Below are 19,199 nucleotides of genomic sequence, written 5' to 3'. Positions count from 1 at the left end.
ATACATTGTCAGTAGCAATGTATTGATTGTCAAAACACATCATCCAGATACCGCAAACCTACCTCCTGAAATGGCGCAAACTTTAAAACAACTTCTTTTGATAAAGCTATTGTTATTGTGAGAAATCCTTTTGATGCTCTCGTCAGTGATGGAACAGACGATGGAATAAAAACTCCGAATATGAAGGCCATCTTGGAATAGCCAAAGAATCTGCTTTTATAGGTAAGCAAGACGATATGCAGTGTAGGTACTTACCACATTTGAATTGACAATTTACTGATCTAGTTTTATCCCTCTATAGGTAATCCCATATGGATTGGTATGTTGAGAAGTACAAAGGAATGTCTTGGTTGGTTTCTCTTAAATGTTTGGCTTAAAGAATCTCATCTACCACACATTGTTGTTCAGTTTGAGAATCTTCGAAGTAATTTGACAACAGAGCTCTCAAGGATGCTGGAATTCTTAGAGATCCCGAGCAGTCAGGAGATGATGAATTGTGTCCTTAAACAATAAGAAAGGGTATTCTTTAAACGTAAACAACACCTGAATTTTGATCCATTTTAGTTCAGAAAACAAACAAGCTGTAACAGAATTATTGAACAGGCACAACCTCTTTTAAATAAATATGGCATACACTACAACACAGATGACAAAAATATCGTAATAATCTTTTATTATATTTTTACAGATGAATAAAAAACATATAGGTTAAATAAAAATCAGGAGAGCAGTTACTTATAAGTATTAGCAAGATTTATTAGGGCTCTGCCATTCCATCTAGTCTGTGTTTGTTCTTCATAATGTAAGCTAGTCTCATAGATTTGTGTCTTAGTGACATCTTGTATTTCAGTCCATAATCTGTAATAAAATGATTCAGTGACCTTTAACCTTTAAACATTTACAAACATAGCCTAACTAATTATTAAAGATGTTGCTATGTTCATAAAATACTAGATACTCTAGTAATCTCTCTCCATCTTTATATTCAATTACTGTATGTGAGGAGGACACCTCTATATTAAGGTCAGTTTTTCAGAGTATCCATTATAGAAAAGGTTTCATTACTTCTTAAACATTAACAATAGAAAAGAACTCTATAAAATTAATCATCACTAGTTATTTTTTTCTAATAGACTATGAACACCTGAATTTTTTATTAACTTTGATCATATGCACACACAATAGTATAGTACACATAGATTGGCTGATATATGTATTATACTAGTATAACCTCTTACCTATTGACTTCAACAAATTCTTTCTCAACTGTCTTAACAAGGGACTCAAAGTATTAGCAAGTGTTGTTACATCAGGTGTGGTAATTTCTAACACAACTTAATACATTTCCCTGTTATTTGTTCCGCACTAACCAGTGCACTATGAGGTCTTTCTAATAAATAAATACAAGATGGATTTTTTAGAAAGTATTTTAAACAAACCTTCACTTGGTACGATTGCTTCTTTGACGGGTAGTTTCAATGACGTGTAGCATCCAGAACCTAGACAGAACTGAATGTTGAGGCTGAGTCTGAGAAAGGAGATTGCAAACTGGTTCCAGTCCAGTAACCTGAGTAATGGTTTAAAACAAAATTTAAGTGTCGCAGTCTCGCAGACAGTATAGACACTTTAAGATAATCTTAATTATCTTTAGATATATTTAAATACTTTTATTGCTAACTAACTAACTAACTAACTAACTAACTTGTGTTTTCAATGCTATATTTAGTGCTTCAGTCCTCTTTTTATATTCAATTGCTTTTTTTAATTCAGCAAGTTCTCTTCTTTGTTTTCACAAGCTTCAAAAGAGCATAGAGTTGAGATTGTGCCTGTTTTTCTTGCTCTTTTAAGGCCTTGTATGTCTTTAAGATCAAGAAAATAACATACTTGAAAAGGAAACACATTTCATCTTACTTTGACATTAAGAAAAGTCATTTGAAGCAGTCTGATATCTAGAAGAGATTGTTTAGAGCAAATATCACTTGAATTGGTATGTTTGTCTCTTCACAGGTGGCTGCGTGCGTGTGTGTGAGAGAAAGAGAGAATATAAAGAACTCAGTCATTGATATCTTTACCTTTGTTGAACCAGTTGTAACTACTGACTTAGTTGCTTTTTTAGGATTAACTTCTATACAAAGAAATATACCTGTAATGTCTGTCTGTGTGTACATGTTAGCTAATAAAACCTTAAACTACACACCTTCTCAAGAACACTATGAATTAAAGAGACCCTCTACATTAATATTTAACTAACTATTAATTATTATTACTTTTAGTAATAATAATTTTACTTTTTATTCTATTCATAAATATATTAATACACACTCTGTTTTCAAAATCCCAAAGATAAACAAGTTTATCCTCTTAAATTTACATCAAGTGGCTATACCTCTATCCAATGAAAGTACTCATAAAACTACCAGATGCATTGTCATTTTTTCTTTTAACTTTTATACCACTTGTTACTGGTCTCTGAGCTGGAGTAGAGGTGGTTGCTCCAACTGAAGGATTAAATGAGAGATTATACTGAGATTGAGACTGGTTTTGAACGGGAATGATACAGTGGTTTCTTAAAGAGTCCCCTTTAGCAAATGAAGCCTAATATGCAACTGGTTGTATAATATTGAGATTTCTTTCCCGTTTTACTTTAGTAGATGCTTAGCAGCTGTTTTCTTGAACTTGGAATATCTGGAGCTTTTTAAAATTACTTGCAGCTGACATATACCTTGAAGGAATGTCCTGACACTTCCTAAAGAAAATAAAGAGTTGACTGGACTAGTCTCTCTGATCAGTAGCGACCTTTCTTCTTCGATTTTGTTGTTTGTTCTCTTTATGTTCAGAAACAAAAGATATAGTCTGAAAATGAACTAAAACAAACAAATGATAATTAAGATTCAAACCAAATTTTTCCATACCTTTAGAATCAGCATGAGACTTTGTTGCTGATACTGTATCATTGCTCACAATATGTGGATCACCCTTTGCCTTGTTCCTCATTCTCCAAACCTACAAACTCTTGTACTTCTTTCTGTGTAATTTCTTCCTTTGAATCATCAGTTCCACTGCTGTTGAAGAACTCTCATTAGAATCTACTAATAATAGGGTTAGATTATTAAATCCCCTTCTCTACCTGGTTTTCTAGTAAGAGATATGATAGACTAAGTGCTTGCTGAAGGTGATTTCTCCTTCACCTTTTCCTTATCCATCACAATAGCTGGAAGAGTCACATGATCATCAGGAGGTTTTTGATTTATGCCAACAAAATCAGAACTAAAACGACGTAATTCAGAGGTGGGAGGAGCTTGTGGAGACTTATGACATACAACACGAACTGGAGACTGAGCATGAACAGTAGACACCTAGATAGTCAATCACACGAATATCATGTGATTTACATAATAGCACACTAAACATACTGTAACTCCGTTGATTGTGACTTTTACTACTGAATCAAGAGCACTAATAACCAGCACAGTGTTTCCTGATGTTTGTACATTAGGACTAAACTAAAATATATATTAATAAAAGACTGCCACCAGATCTTACTAGTCTCAGCCCCAGCCAAACCTATAGACTCTGAGTTTTGTCTGGGGCCATGATTAGTATCTTCCATTATCTTACAGGTTGTTGAGCTAAAGTATCTTCATCAGTGACAGGTGAGCTTCAACATCTGAGAGAGAAAGCGATAGTGAGGGCCGGAGAGGTGATGGTGTGGGTGCAATGGGAGATGGAGAGGCGGAACTCTAATGGAAAAGGATGGTTTACTAATTGTTTGTTAGTAAGTTACCTCCTTGGGCTGGCCACATCCCCTTCTTTGATCCTTGATCAAAATAAGATCTACTAGATATTAAAAATAAGGTGGAATTCAGACAATGATTATGTTACCTTTGTAATTTGTGTATGGGAACAGCTGATCTGTAAAGAGACTTCTTGTCTTGAACAGACATTTTTCATAATTTACCGCGAAATTAATAAAAGTAGCCACACCTCTTCGTAAAATTATTAATTTTTATTACAGTTGTCATCGAGGGGCTTACTATAGCTAATAGAGTAAATTACTCTACTATTTATGTTGTCCCCATATTGTTTGTACCACTATAATTATTTATAGTATCATTTTGACGTCTACTACTACAGAATTTAGTATTTAAGATGTAGTCCAAGTGTCATCACGTGATTGACTGTTTGCCAACCTCAGTCATACCTCCACGTGTTGCTTGACAACGGTTCGGAGTTCATATCCGTTAGATTAACTCAGATATTTCACAAGGGTCACAGACTTCTTCTACCTACCCAAACCAGCATCAGAAAGCGTCATGCCTTATCTAACAGAAGAGCAGAAAAGGAGCTAGCCGCAAATGCTAAGGCGATCGTAGCGTCTGGTAAAGGGATCCTAGCAGCTGACGAAAGTACAGGTACCATTGGCAAACGATTTGCCCCTATTAACGTGGAAAATAACGAGGAGAACCGTCGTCTTTACAGGCAGCTGCTTTTTACTGCGCCTAAAGTATGGGGAATTACATTAGTGGAGTTATTCTCTATGATGAGACCTTCTGCAGAAAACCGATGATGCCGACGTTTTGTTGATGTGATCAAAGATGCAGGAGTTATTCCTGGTATCAGCTGACAAAGGTGTCGTACCCTTACTTGGTACAAATGATGAAACAACAACTCAAGGTCTTGATGATTTGGTAAACGAATGAAGAACTATTACGAGAATGGTGCCCGATTTGCTAAATGGCGCTGTGTGCTTAAAATTGGTGATGGACTTCCTTCCCAGCTAGCTATCATGGAGAATGCTAATGTTCTTGCTCGTTATGCAAGCACTTTCCAGATGAACAGCATTGTGCCTATTGTTGAGCCAGAGATTCTTACAGATGGTACTCATGAGCTTAGTGCCTGCATTGATGCCTCTCAACGCACCTTAGCAGCTGTTTATAAAGCTCTTCATGATCATAACGTGTACTTGGAGGGCACTCCTCCTCAAACCTAATATGGTTCTCCCGTACATGATTGCCCCACCAAATATACACCTGACAAGTAGCTGAAGCAACTGTCACCGTCTTCCAACGTACTCTTCCTGTTGCTGTACCATTGTGACCTTCCTCTCTGGAGGTCATCTGAAGTCGTTGCTACAGTCCCACTTGGATGCCATCACAGGTACAGCCACCAAACCGTGGGCTTTGAGTTTTCTCGTATGGGACGAGCTCTACAAGCTAGCGTTCTTCAAACTTGGAAAGGAAAGTCAGAAAATGTTAAAGCTGCACAAGATGTCCTCATATATCGTGCCAAATGTAATTGGCTGGCAGCTCAGGGGAAATACGAGGGAGAGAAGAAGGTGGTTTAGGCGCCGCAGGACAAGATCTCCATGTTGCAAAGTACTCTTACTGAAGACGTACAGTAGCTATATTCTTATACATGTGATAAAATGTGAACCACTAATCATAACTCCTAGTATTAATTATCATGCTGTTATGTAGAGACCACGCCCAAATATCTATTAATAAAATTTCGATAAAGAAAAGATGAGGCAATATTTATTACTAGTAAACATTTGGAGACATGGTTTTCGAAACAGTTGTAATATATATATTATTAGACCTTATGCCATTTATTGTTAGGTAGGTATATAATCCTATAGTTATACAGTCTATCACCTAACTACAGACAGAGATCACTGCAGACCACCATTCAATGGCGTCGTTGTTCCACCCACCAGTTGTCTGCACCAAACCTAGATCTCGTCTAAAATTATATTTATTACCAATATTACTGGGTGTGGCTGGTTTGACCTTCATACAGACCTTGAGAAGAAACCCAATCCAGCATCACCTCAACCCATGACATGGCAGGTCTGCATTATGTAACATCTAGTTGACTTATATTTTTATCTCAGCTTCTTGCATTCTTAATGATACCGTCTCGAATCTTGTCCAGAGTATGGGGAATCTAATGAGTATAGAACTACCCCCGTGGTCAAGACTGCCATTACTTGGTTTGTACAAAGTAGTGTTCAGATGTAATATGGAGGAAGCAGAGAGACAAAATTTGAAGGAGTATGTTAGTTTTGGGGATTTTTTCACTCGTAAATTGAAAGACAGTGTTCGTGTCATTGATGAAACTCACCAATTAGTGAGCAAACTAGAAATTATTAGACAGTATATTACTAACTGATGTATATTTATAGGTGTCGCCATCAGATGGAACAATACTTCATTTTGGTTCAATAGATGATAATGTAATAGAACAGGTCAAAGGTGTGCATTACTCATTGGATGCATTTCTGGTCCTGGATTATTACAAAAGACATCATCAGACCCAGCTGATTCTAGTCATCCCACAGAACAGAAACGACTATTTCATATTGTACTATACTTAGGACCTGGAGACTGTCACTACTTCCGTTCACCTGCTCAGTGGACAGCTGTCACAATCAGACACTTACCAGGTATGACCTTTTTATGTTGTTGTTAGCTTAAAAAACCACTACAAGATAAACACTACCACCTCATTTCTACTATTATAACAAAGATAGTTTCTCTATTAATTTATCTTGTAGTAATTATCCAAGATAAAGACACATTCTTTTAATTCACATTGTAATGAAAATATATCGTTTCTACTGTCCTCCAGGTGAATTATTGACAGTAGCTCCCTGGGCAGCCAAAACTATGCCAGGATTATTTGGCCTTAATGAGAGGGTCATACTCTCAGGAAAATGGGCACATGGCTATTTTACATTTGCTGCTGTCGGTGCTTACAATGTAGGCTCCATTTTTCTGACTCTAGATAAGGTATATAAAAGTTGATTAATTTGACATGACTGAATTAATTTTTTTAGGAATTAAAAACTAATCAAAAGGACGATTTAAATTTGGTTCTTTTACTGATAAATCTTAAATGATAATACTTTGAAAAAAGGTGATCATATTGGTATTTTCAATATGGGGTCATCAATAGTTCTCATTTTTGAGGCACCAGACAATTTTGAGTTTGTTGTCAAGCCAGGTCAAAAAATAAACTAGGACAACCACTAGGAAAATTATTTAATTGTTAAAGACAACCAAAAATCATTTATTATTGTTATTTATAAATGTACATTATTTAATTATAATTATTAATTGTTAAAATAATTCATAATTTATGATTATTTGGTATAAAATAAATGTGGAAAATAGGTCACAATCTTAATAATCGTTAAAAAAATAAATAAATGATTAAATTAAATAAATAATAATTATTAATAATAAATAAATAATAATAATTAATTATTGCTATTGTTTGTTATTGATTGTTATTATGAAACATTATTTTAAAAAAAGTTTTGATGAATTTATTCACTCACTGTTAACATTTTTAGAACATTAATTTGTGTATGAATTGGACACTATCTGTAATGTTACCTCCTTAATTAATTTACTTATTAGTCACTCCCTAGTTACCAATCTTTTGGAGGTGAATCACGTATTTTCCAAACTGGTTTAGGAGTATGCATGTTTATCTTTTCAGTCTCTAGACTTTTTATTAGTTTCTCCTATTAATTATAAAATTAATTATTCATTAATTGCTAGGGTCGCAGGAATACTCTTAGCATATTACAACATATACATTTAGTTTTACAAGTATGTTGTTATAACAGATATGAACAGATGTTGGTCATGAGATGTACTAGTCATAATGAAATTTAATTTATAATATAATAGTTGTAAGTGATAAGTAATTGAATACCTTGGCGTCCACTGATTGAAATGTCCTCCATTTGATGCAATTTTTAACTCTATTCTTGTATTCTTTACAGTGGTCAAATTTACCATGAATGTAGTATTGATGAAATTGATAAAAAGCAGCTGTAATTATAAGACAAACATAATACTAACTGCCAAAAAAGACTTGTAGCTTTAGTCTCATTCCCAGACTCCCTGATATTTGGGGACGAGACTATTAAGTTGCAATGTTATCATGCATCATTCACTTACAGTAACACATCCTCACTCTCCCATTAAATTAAGACAACGTATCTTTTCATATTCTTGCAATTTATCTTTCTCAATAGCAATTTGTCCTGATCAGAATTTTTCCTAATATACTCAGACATCTTTGGAGGCAAGGAGTGTCACCAGTATACAAAAGTATACGGAAACGTTCTGAATTTCTATAGATAATACAATGCAAATTAGTGACTATTTCTGTCATAGTAAAAATAAAATAGTCCTATGACCACTTTTGGAGAGACAAAATGATCCCCCATACATTTTTTACCTACTAAAAATGGTCCCATAATTCCAAAAATGGTCCCCAGACTGAAAATATGACGTATATAATCTAGTAAATATTTTGTCAAATATTTGAATAAAAGTGCTTACTGCAGTGATAAAGATTTACTTCTTCACACCTTCTGGACACGACTTTAGAGTAGTGTATTAGTAAAGATAGACAAATCTTTTTAGTCAATTAAAAGATATTTAAAGAAAGACATTTACTACTAATAATTAAATATGCAGGTTATTCCTGACACCACGTGGATATTAGCTCCACCTGCCATTAGATCTAGTTATATATGGCAGGTGTAGAAGAAGGAAGAGGATTACTTTTCCAATAAATCAAAGAAAAAGGCTGTAAAAGAGAAAAATGCAAGCCCTAAGGGCAGATCTAAAGTATTATGTTCAGATTCTTCTTCCACAATGGCATAAAATTGGATCACAATTCAATTATTTAGGAAATGAACAAGCAGCAAGACAATTGATAGTAATGATAAGTGCATGCAATCACATGACAGTCATGTGATCCAAAAATCAAATCCAAACAAGCAAGAACATTAAAACGTTTCCATGACGACTTATGTGTTGATTTGATGATAATGATAACCACCCAGCGCCAACAAAGAAAAAGAAAATACAAAGAAAAGCAAGCAAGTCAGAAGTAGACACTTTAGCATCAGTAGCTGAATTGACTGATATTAAAATTAGACACATTTCAACTGAAGAACACAAAGACCACTGATATATATATTTCAAGTAAAGATATGGCCACAACATGGCAGCCGGTTTCTCTACCAGCTTGTCAGTTACTTCAAGAAGTAATGGAACGTAATTTAAAGTAAGTAAATTTATAATATTCTCTTCCTCATTTGTCTGATAGACCAAGTCTATACAAATTAAGAGGATCTCAGAGAAAGAAAATTGAGGGTGTTTTAAAATCTTTGACAAATCAGTAAGTAATTGTTACTACTTTTTGAAAAATCATCTGTCCATTTTCGTATTATTTCATGTATCCATTATCAAGTACCCATACATCCATTTATAAACATCCATGTTAGAGTAAACGTCACTTTGAAAGATGTATCTGCTCCGACCACTAACCGACTGGACAGTTATTCTTCCTTGAAAGAAGAACTTGTATGTTATCATTTGTAAATGTTATGTCTTTTTCATCAATTATTCTAGAGAGAGAAACTTGATGAATGTACTGATCTTGTCAAGAAAACAAAAGTACTAGAATCAAACTGTCTCTCAGAACAAAGTCAGTATTATTGATTCACTTAGTTGTTTAGTACAAGTACCATCACAGACATTTAGAATTGTTAAGAGAGAAAATAGCTAAAATTGATGAACCAGCAGAAAAAAAACTATTTCCATTCCATTTTTGGTACATATATTGTTTATTATAATAAGTCTATTGTATTCACTCACTTGGTACATATATTGTTTATTATATTGTATTCACTCACTTGGTACATATATTGTTTATTATAATAAGTCTATTGTATTCACACACTTGGTACATATATTGTTTATTATAATAAGTCTATTGTATTCACACACTTGGTACATATATTGTTTATTATAATAAGTCTATTGTATTCACACACTTGGTACATATATTGTTTATTATAATAAGTCTATTGTATTCACTCACTTGGTACATATATTGTTTATTATAATAAGTCTATTGTATTCACACACTTGGTACATATATTGTTTATTATAATAAGTCTATTGTATTCACACACTTGGTACATATATGTTTATTATAATAATCTATTGTATTCACTCACTTGGTACATATATTGTTTATTATAATAAGTCTATTGTATTCACACACTTGGTACATATATTGTTTATTATAATAAGTCTATTGTATTCACTCACTTGGTACATATATTGTTTATTATAATAAGTCTATTGTATTCACACACTGGTACATATATTGTTTATTATAATAAGTCTATTGTATTCACTCACTTGGTACATATATTGTTTATTATAATAAGTCTATTGTATTCACTCACTTGGTACATATATTGTTTATTATAATAAGTCTATTGTATTCACTCACTTGGTACATATATTGTTTATTATAATAAGTCTATTGTATTCACACACTTGGTACATATATTGTTTATTATAATAAGTCTATTGTATTCACACACTTGGTACATATATTGTTTATTATAATAAGTCTATTGTATTCACTCACTTGGTACATATATTGTTTATTATAATAAGTCTATTGTATTCACACACTTGGTACATATATTGTTTATTATAATAAGTCTATTGTATTCACACACTTGGTACATATATTGTTTATTATAATAAGTCTATTGTATTCACACACTTGGTACATATATTGTTTATTATAATAAGTCTATTGTATTCACACACTTGTACATATATTGTTTATTATAATAAGTCTATTGTATTCACACACTTGGTACATATATTGTTTATTATAATAAGTCTATTGTATTCACACACTTGGTACATATATTGTTTATTATAATAAGTCTATTGTATTCACACACTTGGTACATATATTGTTTATTATAATAAGTCTATTGTATTCACACACTTGGTACATATATTGTTTATTATAATAAGTCTATTGTATTCACACACTTGGTACATATATTGTTTATTATAATAAGTCTATTGTATTCACACACTTGGTACATATATTGTTTATTATAATAAGTCTATTGTATTCACACACTTGGTACATATATTGTTTATTATAATAAGTCTATTGTATTCACACACTTGGTCATATATTGTTTATTATAATAAGTCTATTGTATTCACACACTTGTACATATATTGTTTATTATAATAAGTCTATTGTATTCACACACTTGGTACATATATTGTTTTATTATAATAAGTCTATTGTATTCACACACTTGGTACATATATTGTTTATTATAATAAGTCTATTGTATTCACACACTTGGTACATATATTGTTTATTATAATAAGTCTATTGTATTCACACACTTGGTCATATATTGTTTATTATAATAAGTCTATTGTATTCACACACTTGGTACATATATTGTTTATTATAATAAGTCTATTGTATTCACACACTTGTCATATATTGTTTATTATAATAAGTCTATTGTATTCACACACTTGGTCATATATTGTTTATTATAATAAGTCTATTGTATTCACACACTTGGTACATATATTGTTTATTATAATAAGTCTATTGTATTCACACACTTGGTACATATATTGTTTATTATAATAAGTCTATTGTATTCACACACTTGGTACATATATTGTTTATTATAATAAGTCTATTGTATTCACACACTTGGTACATATATTGTTTATTATAATAAGTCTATTGTATTCACACACTTGGTCATATACAAATATATCTTTATTTTATTAGGATATAGAACAATGCAGTGATGAAGATTTTGTCCAACACTTGACAAATTCTTTCAAGAGGATAGAGAACAGTCAACCAGTACAGGAAGATAACTATTAAATGACTTTAAAACACTTATTAATTTTAACCAGCTATTGTACTGGAGATTAAGTAAAACTCATATATATATTTATTTGCTTAAATAGTTAAAAAAAACAATAAATTAAATTCAAAATTGTAAACGCTTCGCTACTAAAGGACCGTCATTACTATCTTCTAATCCTCTCTTTCTAGCGGCCATAATTTCTCTGTTGATATCGTATTCCACTTCTTTCGAGATCTTGGCATGGGGAGTTTTGAACCAGGAGTAGGTGCAGGTGGATTACTGAAATAACTTGATTTAAGCGCTTGTGTAGCAGTATACCTAAAACCCAAAACAGCAATAAGATATGATACGATGTTCTTAATGTTAATAGTTCAGTGAAACAAGTAAAATAATAGCTATTAAGACAACTCATAAAATGGAAAACAACATTTGTAGAGCCATTTGTAATTTTTGATACACAGAACTATAGCTAAATATCCAGCTAAACATAGGACTTACAAACAACACACAAAAGATTCTATGAGATTTTCAACTTACAGTTCTTACCTTTTAGACGGATCCAAGATAAGACAAGACTCTAATAATTCCAATAAATCGTCACCGGCAGCTGAAATATGTCCTTAAAAGGTTGTCCAGGTAGTGGTTTAAATTCAACATAATCTGGAAGACTCTTCACTCCTGGCCACGCCTCCTCAGTAGTGTACCACAGACTTCAAAAATCTTCGTCAACTGTCCAGGTCAGATTCCCCAGGAAGAAAGGGGAGTCGAAGCATCAGTTCCGCTAAAATACATCCAACAGCCCATTGATCAATACTAGTACTATATAGTCTTGCACCAAATAATAACTCAGGACTTCTATACCAACGAGTAACTACTTGATGGGTCATAATACGATTGGGACTACCAAACGACTTGGCAAGACCAAAATCTGTAATTTTAAGGATACCGTTCTTGTTAATAAGAAGATTATTAGGTTTTAAATCTCGATGAAGTACCCAGTGAGCATGAAGATATTCTAAACCCTGAAAGAAAAATGGCATTATGTTAAACAGTCTCATACTCATTCCAGTGATCACCAAAGTATGGGTATGAAAGTATACCTGAAGCATCATTAGTACATAAGCTTTAATATGTCTGGTGGTAGTAATATCATTCTATCCTTAATAATCATCTCAAGATCAGCATCCATATAATCAAAAATCAAACTAATGTTTGACTTGTGTCCAAATACATCGAGTAATCCAATTACATTAGGATGATGAAGTTCCTACAAAGAGAAAGAGAGAAGAAGTAAGGAGAGAGGGATTGAGATAAATCATCTATTCAATGTGCTATCTAATGTAACGATGAACTGGACAGTACAAACATTGTGTTACATTGTCTGTACTTGAAGTAGCTTGATCTCTCGTAAAGCAGTACGATTAATTCCATCTCTAGCCTCCTTTCGTTGCCCTAACTTGATCTTCTTTACAGCCACAATACGATTGTCTTGTTCAGTATCCTCTGCCTTGTATACTGTAGCAATTGACCTTCTCCTAGAACATCTACCTTGCGATAACGTTTAGACATGCCTACCAATTCCACGTGGGTAGAAAGAACACGGACGTAAACGGAAACCTTCTGAAATTTGTATGGAAATGAAGGGAGATAAAATTTTAATTACTCCGCATACTCAAATGATGTGTTAACGAACTCTCTATACTGAAACTTTGATAAAATCATCGGACTGAGCATAAAATAAAACAAATGAATGATAAGTAGATATTATTCTCCTATGACGACCTGTCCATCATCCTGCAGGCAAAAGATGCATTCTATGCAGTACTTCAAGTTATCTATTTTGATGGTTGCGATGTGTTTTCCAGAGTTTCCAGAGGCGCATTGTTCCATAGTTATTTCGAGCAAGGGTGGAGTGAGAAATAGTTCCTGCTGTTGCTCTGGTAGTAAGCGATCTTGTGTAGATATTGTTACTGGACTCGAATGTGCCAAGAATGGCAGCTCAACAAATGTAAGTGTTATTGTTACCGAGGATCAGCATCCTAATGCTACTAGTACACAATCCTATAATTTTCTATATAATCTCCATAATTTTGCTGTCATTGGGAATAGCACAAATGGATTTGCTACTAAGATTTCTTGTGTGGTTGCAAATGGTTTAATTTTTTGCAAACTCCAGTAATATAACATTAGCAAACCTCAATTTTTCCAATTGTACTAATTTTCTTTATATTTTTGACAATGGCAAAAATATTTTCCAGCTTAGTAGCTTACATTTTGTTAATTGCTCTAATGTCCTTCTCAAACACATTCAAATTAGCAATTCACAATCATTGGAGTGAGTTTCTTCAATGTATCTGGCATATTAGAAATAAGAACTCTTCTTTTTATAACAATTCTAACTGTAATATTAGTAATGTTGGTGGTATATTTATTGTTATACAAACAACACATTAACAATTATGATTGAAGATTGTACGTTGGTCCACAATCAGATTTGGATACCTAAGTGTAACTATAGTGCTAGTACCAGTACTAGTGGTGGTGGCGGTATACACATAACAGTACGGAGCAAATTTGTCCAAATAAGTGTTAATCGAGTAAATTTTTCATCCAATGGTGCTTATTATGGAGGTGGGTTATTTTTAAGATATGAAGGTCATGCAAAAGATAATTTTGCTGTGATTTCAGAGGCAAATTTTGATGCCCAGATAAATAGAAAAAAACATTTTTACAGCAAGGAAGCACAGGAGGTGGAGCAATGGTTGTATTTAATGAGGGTGGCATTGAACACACAAACAACACAGTTATTTTTGATAATGTCTCTTTTACAAAAAATATAGCCACAACTGGAGGAGGTTTATCTATTTCAGGCCATGCAGGGTATGTTAAAAACTCTGACAAAGTTATAGTTAAGAACAGTAATTTTACTGAAAACATAGCAAAAAGTGGCTCAGCCATTCATGTCACTATTGAAAAGTTTTTAACACATGATACAAGTCTAAGTTTGAAAATTATCAACACGACTTTTTGCAGCAATGTGGCACCTCAAGAAATGCTGTCTGTCTTGAGTTGGGGAGCAGTATACACTCGAGGTGTACCAGTTACCTTTGAAGGCACTGTCATATTTTACAGAAATAATGGGACAGCATTGGCTATCTCAGCTACATCTGTCTACTTCAACCCAACTTCAATGTGAACTTCACTAAAAATGTCGGGCACAGTGGTGGCGCAATTGCCCTTTTCAATACAGGATATGTTGTCATCTATAACAATGCTGAACTGTTTTTTTATTGAAAATTTTGCTTACAATAAGGTGTGGTGCTGTTTTGCTACTACATTGGGGAACAAAACTTGCAGTATTATCACCACAGTGATTGTTTCATTGTTGATAACATCAGTTTCATTTACTTTTAATGTTTACTCTTCAAACAATCTTGCAAGGCATCAGAAAAAACCCATCTATGCAGACTCCATCTCTCAATGCATGTCACAAAACGAATCTTTTTTCTGTACTGATGCTTGGGTATACAATCAAAGCTCTTGTAAGGATGAAATCATGACTGGACCTGCTAATATAAGACATGTAACTTGAATAACAGCAATTTGGAAATTTTTGTCTATCCAGGAAGGAAGTATTGTTGCCAATTGTCATACATGATGGTTTTGACAGAAATATAAACTAACACAACACCATTAATTGCTTCTCTTCAAGACACTAGAGCAGTTCTTGATCCAAGCTCTCGTTACATTTCCGATAACAAGGTAATCATATATAAATGTGCCAACTTCAAAAACAAAACATATCCCATAATATTACAAGTTGAAACTCAGGCTCCACAAGTAATACCTGTCCATATAAATGTGACATTCCTGCCTTGTCCTCCTGGATTTGAAGAAACTTTAATTGATTCACCAATAAGAGCACTTCAGTGCCAATGTATAAACAATTTTAAAGGATACTTGGTATGTCTTGATAACATGCAGGCAAAGCTGCTTTCATCACTTGTCATGACTTTTAATAATGTATCCAAAGAGTTTGTGGTTAGTGTCAGCCTTTATGCAGCAGCCAACTTTAATTACTATTATAACAATATCATTCCACAAAATTTGTCTGGGCTTCAATTGCTATTCTGTGACAAGTCCAACAGAAAAGGTTACTTCTGTGGAGAATGCCGAGAAGGATATGGTATTGATATCACATCAACTCTATACGAATGTATTCCATGTCCTACTCAGAATGGATGGATCAAGTATTTAGCAGCTAATTTTGGAATACTAACTCTCTTTTTTTTAGTTCTTTTGGTGTTCAATATCATATAACTCACGGTTCCATTGGAACTTACATATGTACTGTCAAACGCTAACATTACCAAGCACTTTCCCTCATTTTGAACAAGTCTTTAAAGATTCCCTTGGGAATAAGGAGACACTTGATGATTTATTAATATTTCCTTTTAGCATGTGGAATCTTGACTTTCAAATTTTGCCCTTTTCAAACATTTGCATTCATCCTAAATTGAAAATCATCCATGTATTTTCATTACAATATGTTACAGTTCTTTATCCTATTCTGTTCATAGCTGTGTGTGCATGTGTCATTGAGCTTCATGCTAGAAACTGCTGTTTAGTAGTCTTATTGTGGACGCCTTTTAAAAGATGCTTTGCTAAGTTAAGACGTAGCTGGAATAGTCAACGCTCTGTTGTTGATGTATTTGCTGCTTTCTTGATTATTGCCTATGCTAAGCTGGTTTGTGTGACTATCTATTTGCTTATTCCTATATATCCTTTTAACAGTAAAGGTGTATCTATTGGTCCTTCACTTCTTATTGATCCGTCAATTCCTTTCTTAAGTAAAGAGCATCAACCTTTCTTTATTATGGCTCTGCTAATTTTGTTTCTTTTGTTATACCTCCACCACTGTTTTTCTTGTTATATCAATTCTCCATGTTTCAAAAGGTGTTAGAAAAGTTGAGAATGAGAAAGCAGTGTGTTATAGCTCTAATGGACAATTTTCATGGAGCTTTCAAAGATGGTACAAGGCCACACACTAGATTGTCGATGGTTTGCTGGATTATATTTTTATTTTACGAATTCTCATAGTCATCCTGACCTTTTTATCTGAAGACACACTTAAAGAACGATTCATTGACATTGTACTGGTTGTTGCAGTTTGGCTCATTGTAGCTGTAGTTAGACCATACAAAAAAAATATATATAATATAATAGACTGCTTCATATTGGCTACTATGCTGTTCAATGTTGTCTTCTCTGTTTACTATACTGTACCAAAGAGTGGTAGCTCTTACAGCCCTCCAACATTATTGGCTGGAATCATAGCATATTTACCAGTACTATGTGTGACATTATATGTAATATATTTGTTAACAGTATACATGAAGAATTGCTACTCTTTCCAAAGACACCACCACAACAAAGGTGAAAGACTATCTTTGCTCCATTCGACAATAAATGGTGATGATATACCTCACCGTATTTTGAGTCCAGGGAATTATGCTGATCTGGAGCAATAAAACAAGATATTTGTGTGTACATGTAAAATTAAGTGTGTAATCCATTTTGTTTTTTTTTTATCAACAACTCTATTTATTTTAATTTCATTGTGTGTATTGAAAAATCAGTTTAAAATTTCTATCAATAACAATAATTATTACATTAAGTTTTGTAAATTATCTAAGATGTCAAGATGATTTTGTGGGGGGATTTAAGTTTCATTTTTCTTGTCTATTCTGTGACCATCACAACAATACATTGTCAGTTAATAGATATTATACATTACTGGTTACCTGATGTTGAAGAAATTTTATTCTAGCTTCAATATAGTCATCATTTTGGTCTGTTTTAGCTACAGCATCTGCTAATGCTTTACATGTCTCCATGAGTTGCTTTTTAAGTGACTCTATTTGTATTGTGATAGTCAAAAACCATTTTTAAAAAAACTTTTCATACCTGTTTCTAAATATATTTGCTTTTCAAATCTTCAAGCTCTTTTTTTAATGAAGCAATCTATATTAGAGACCTCAATTATTATATAGCAGTACATATTTCACTGACTTGGCTCTCCATTTCTTGTACTATTGTTGTGTGTTTTTTGGTCAAGCGAGTTAGAGTCAGTTCGTGATCTTGTTGCTGAGCTTTTAACTCTGTTTTCAAGCTTCTTTCTCTCTTCCTTAACATTAGCTAGTGTAGCATTAGTAGATGCTAATTGACCCTATTATATACAACTAGTTTAACATTGATATCTTGATGAGTTTATATCACCTTTAGTTTGGATATTTTCAAGAGCAAGTTTACGATTTTTCTGAGGTTTGTTGTGATAGTTGATCTGTTGTTGTTGTTGTGATGTTTTTCAGAGGCTGTTTTTTCACTGGTTAAATCTTTTGATAAATGATTAATCTTATCGGTTAATTTACTAATCTATGATGAAAGTGAAATGGGAATTGATGGTACTGTTAACAATGTTTACAAAAAACACTAAGAGAGAAGAGGCAGAGCTGGGTCAACAACTGAAGCCCCTCTAACATTAATAAACAGTTGAGTTCATTATTCACTCACTTTTGTTTGGTATTCTTTTAATGTACTTGATTTTTCCTGTAATTCATTGTAGCTTTTCAATTTCTGTCTTTTGTGCCTTTTCCTCTCTTTAATATGACACTTCAATTTGGTCAGTTCTCCCTCGCTGTTCTCAAGCTGACCTCTCAAATCTGTCATAACACTTTCCAACTCTTTTCTACAACAATCCTTACAAATCACAATCAATAATTGCAACTGAACTGACCTTTTCTTCTCTTCTTTAGACAATTGCATGCTAGTTTTAGCATTTTGTTGTACAAGGACAGCCTCCTGGTTTGTAAGATGAGTAATTCTGCCTTTAGCTTCATCTAATTCTCCCTTTAAACCAGCCAATTGTGTTTCCATTTCACTAGTACGATGTTCTAAAAATCTTGCACTGTAGTATAAAATATATGATACTAATATCTCTGAGCTAACAGTCTACATAGTGATTGATAGAAGAGCACACTGTAGCTTACTTCTCTGCCATAGGTGTCTCAAATTCCTCTCTGAATTTGACCTTCTACTGATTGAGCCTACAAGATAGCATAATTCGTGATTGTAAACAATGGAGATACCTCAGTAAGTAAATGCTTCATAGCTTCTTCAACATCTTCTTTGCTCTGTTGCAGCAAGGTTACTCCGACTGCAGGATGATGTGGCTGGCCACTATCATTACACAAAGGAGGTAGTTTCCCCTGCCTTACTGGTGACAGCAAATGTCTTGAGCAAGGTTGGTCAGTAGTTTCAGTGATGGTGGTCTTAATTGCTCGAGACTAAGGTTCTCTATTCTCACGTCTCCTTGATCCATGAGTGTGCTATGATTGTTATTTATGAATCGTTGTCATAGTAATTTTAGATAATGAAT

General features: G+C 33.3%; 2 pseudogenes; one reads left to right on the top strand and one right to left on the bottom strand.

Annotated features, from left to right (window-relative positions):
• Nucleotides 1-3,703: 3,703 nt before the first annotated feature.
• On the top strand, nt 3,704-5,388 carry LOC121391437 (annotated as a pseudogene).
• A 6,543-nt stretch (nt 5,389-11,931) lies between these two features.
• LOC121391436 lies at nt 11,932-19,142 on the bottom strand (annotated as a pseudogene).
• Between the last annotated feature and the right edge of the window lie 57 nt (nt 19,143-19,199).

Source organism: Gigantopelta aegis, unplaced genomic scaffold (genome assembly GCF_016097555.1).
Source record: "Gigantopelta aegis isolate Gae_Host unplaced genomic scaffold, Gae_host_genome ctg2414_pilon_pilon, whole genome shotgun sequence".
NCBI lineage: Eukaryota > Metazoa > Mollusca > Gastropoda > Neomphalida > Peltospiridae > Gigantopelta > Gigantopelta aegis.
This window is presented reverse-complemented; position numbering and strand designations above follow the sequence as displayed.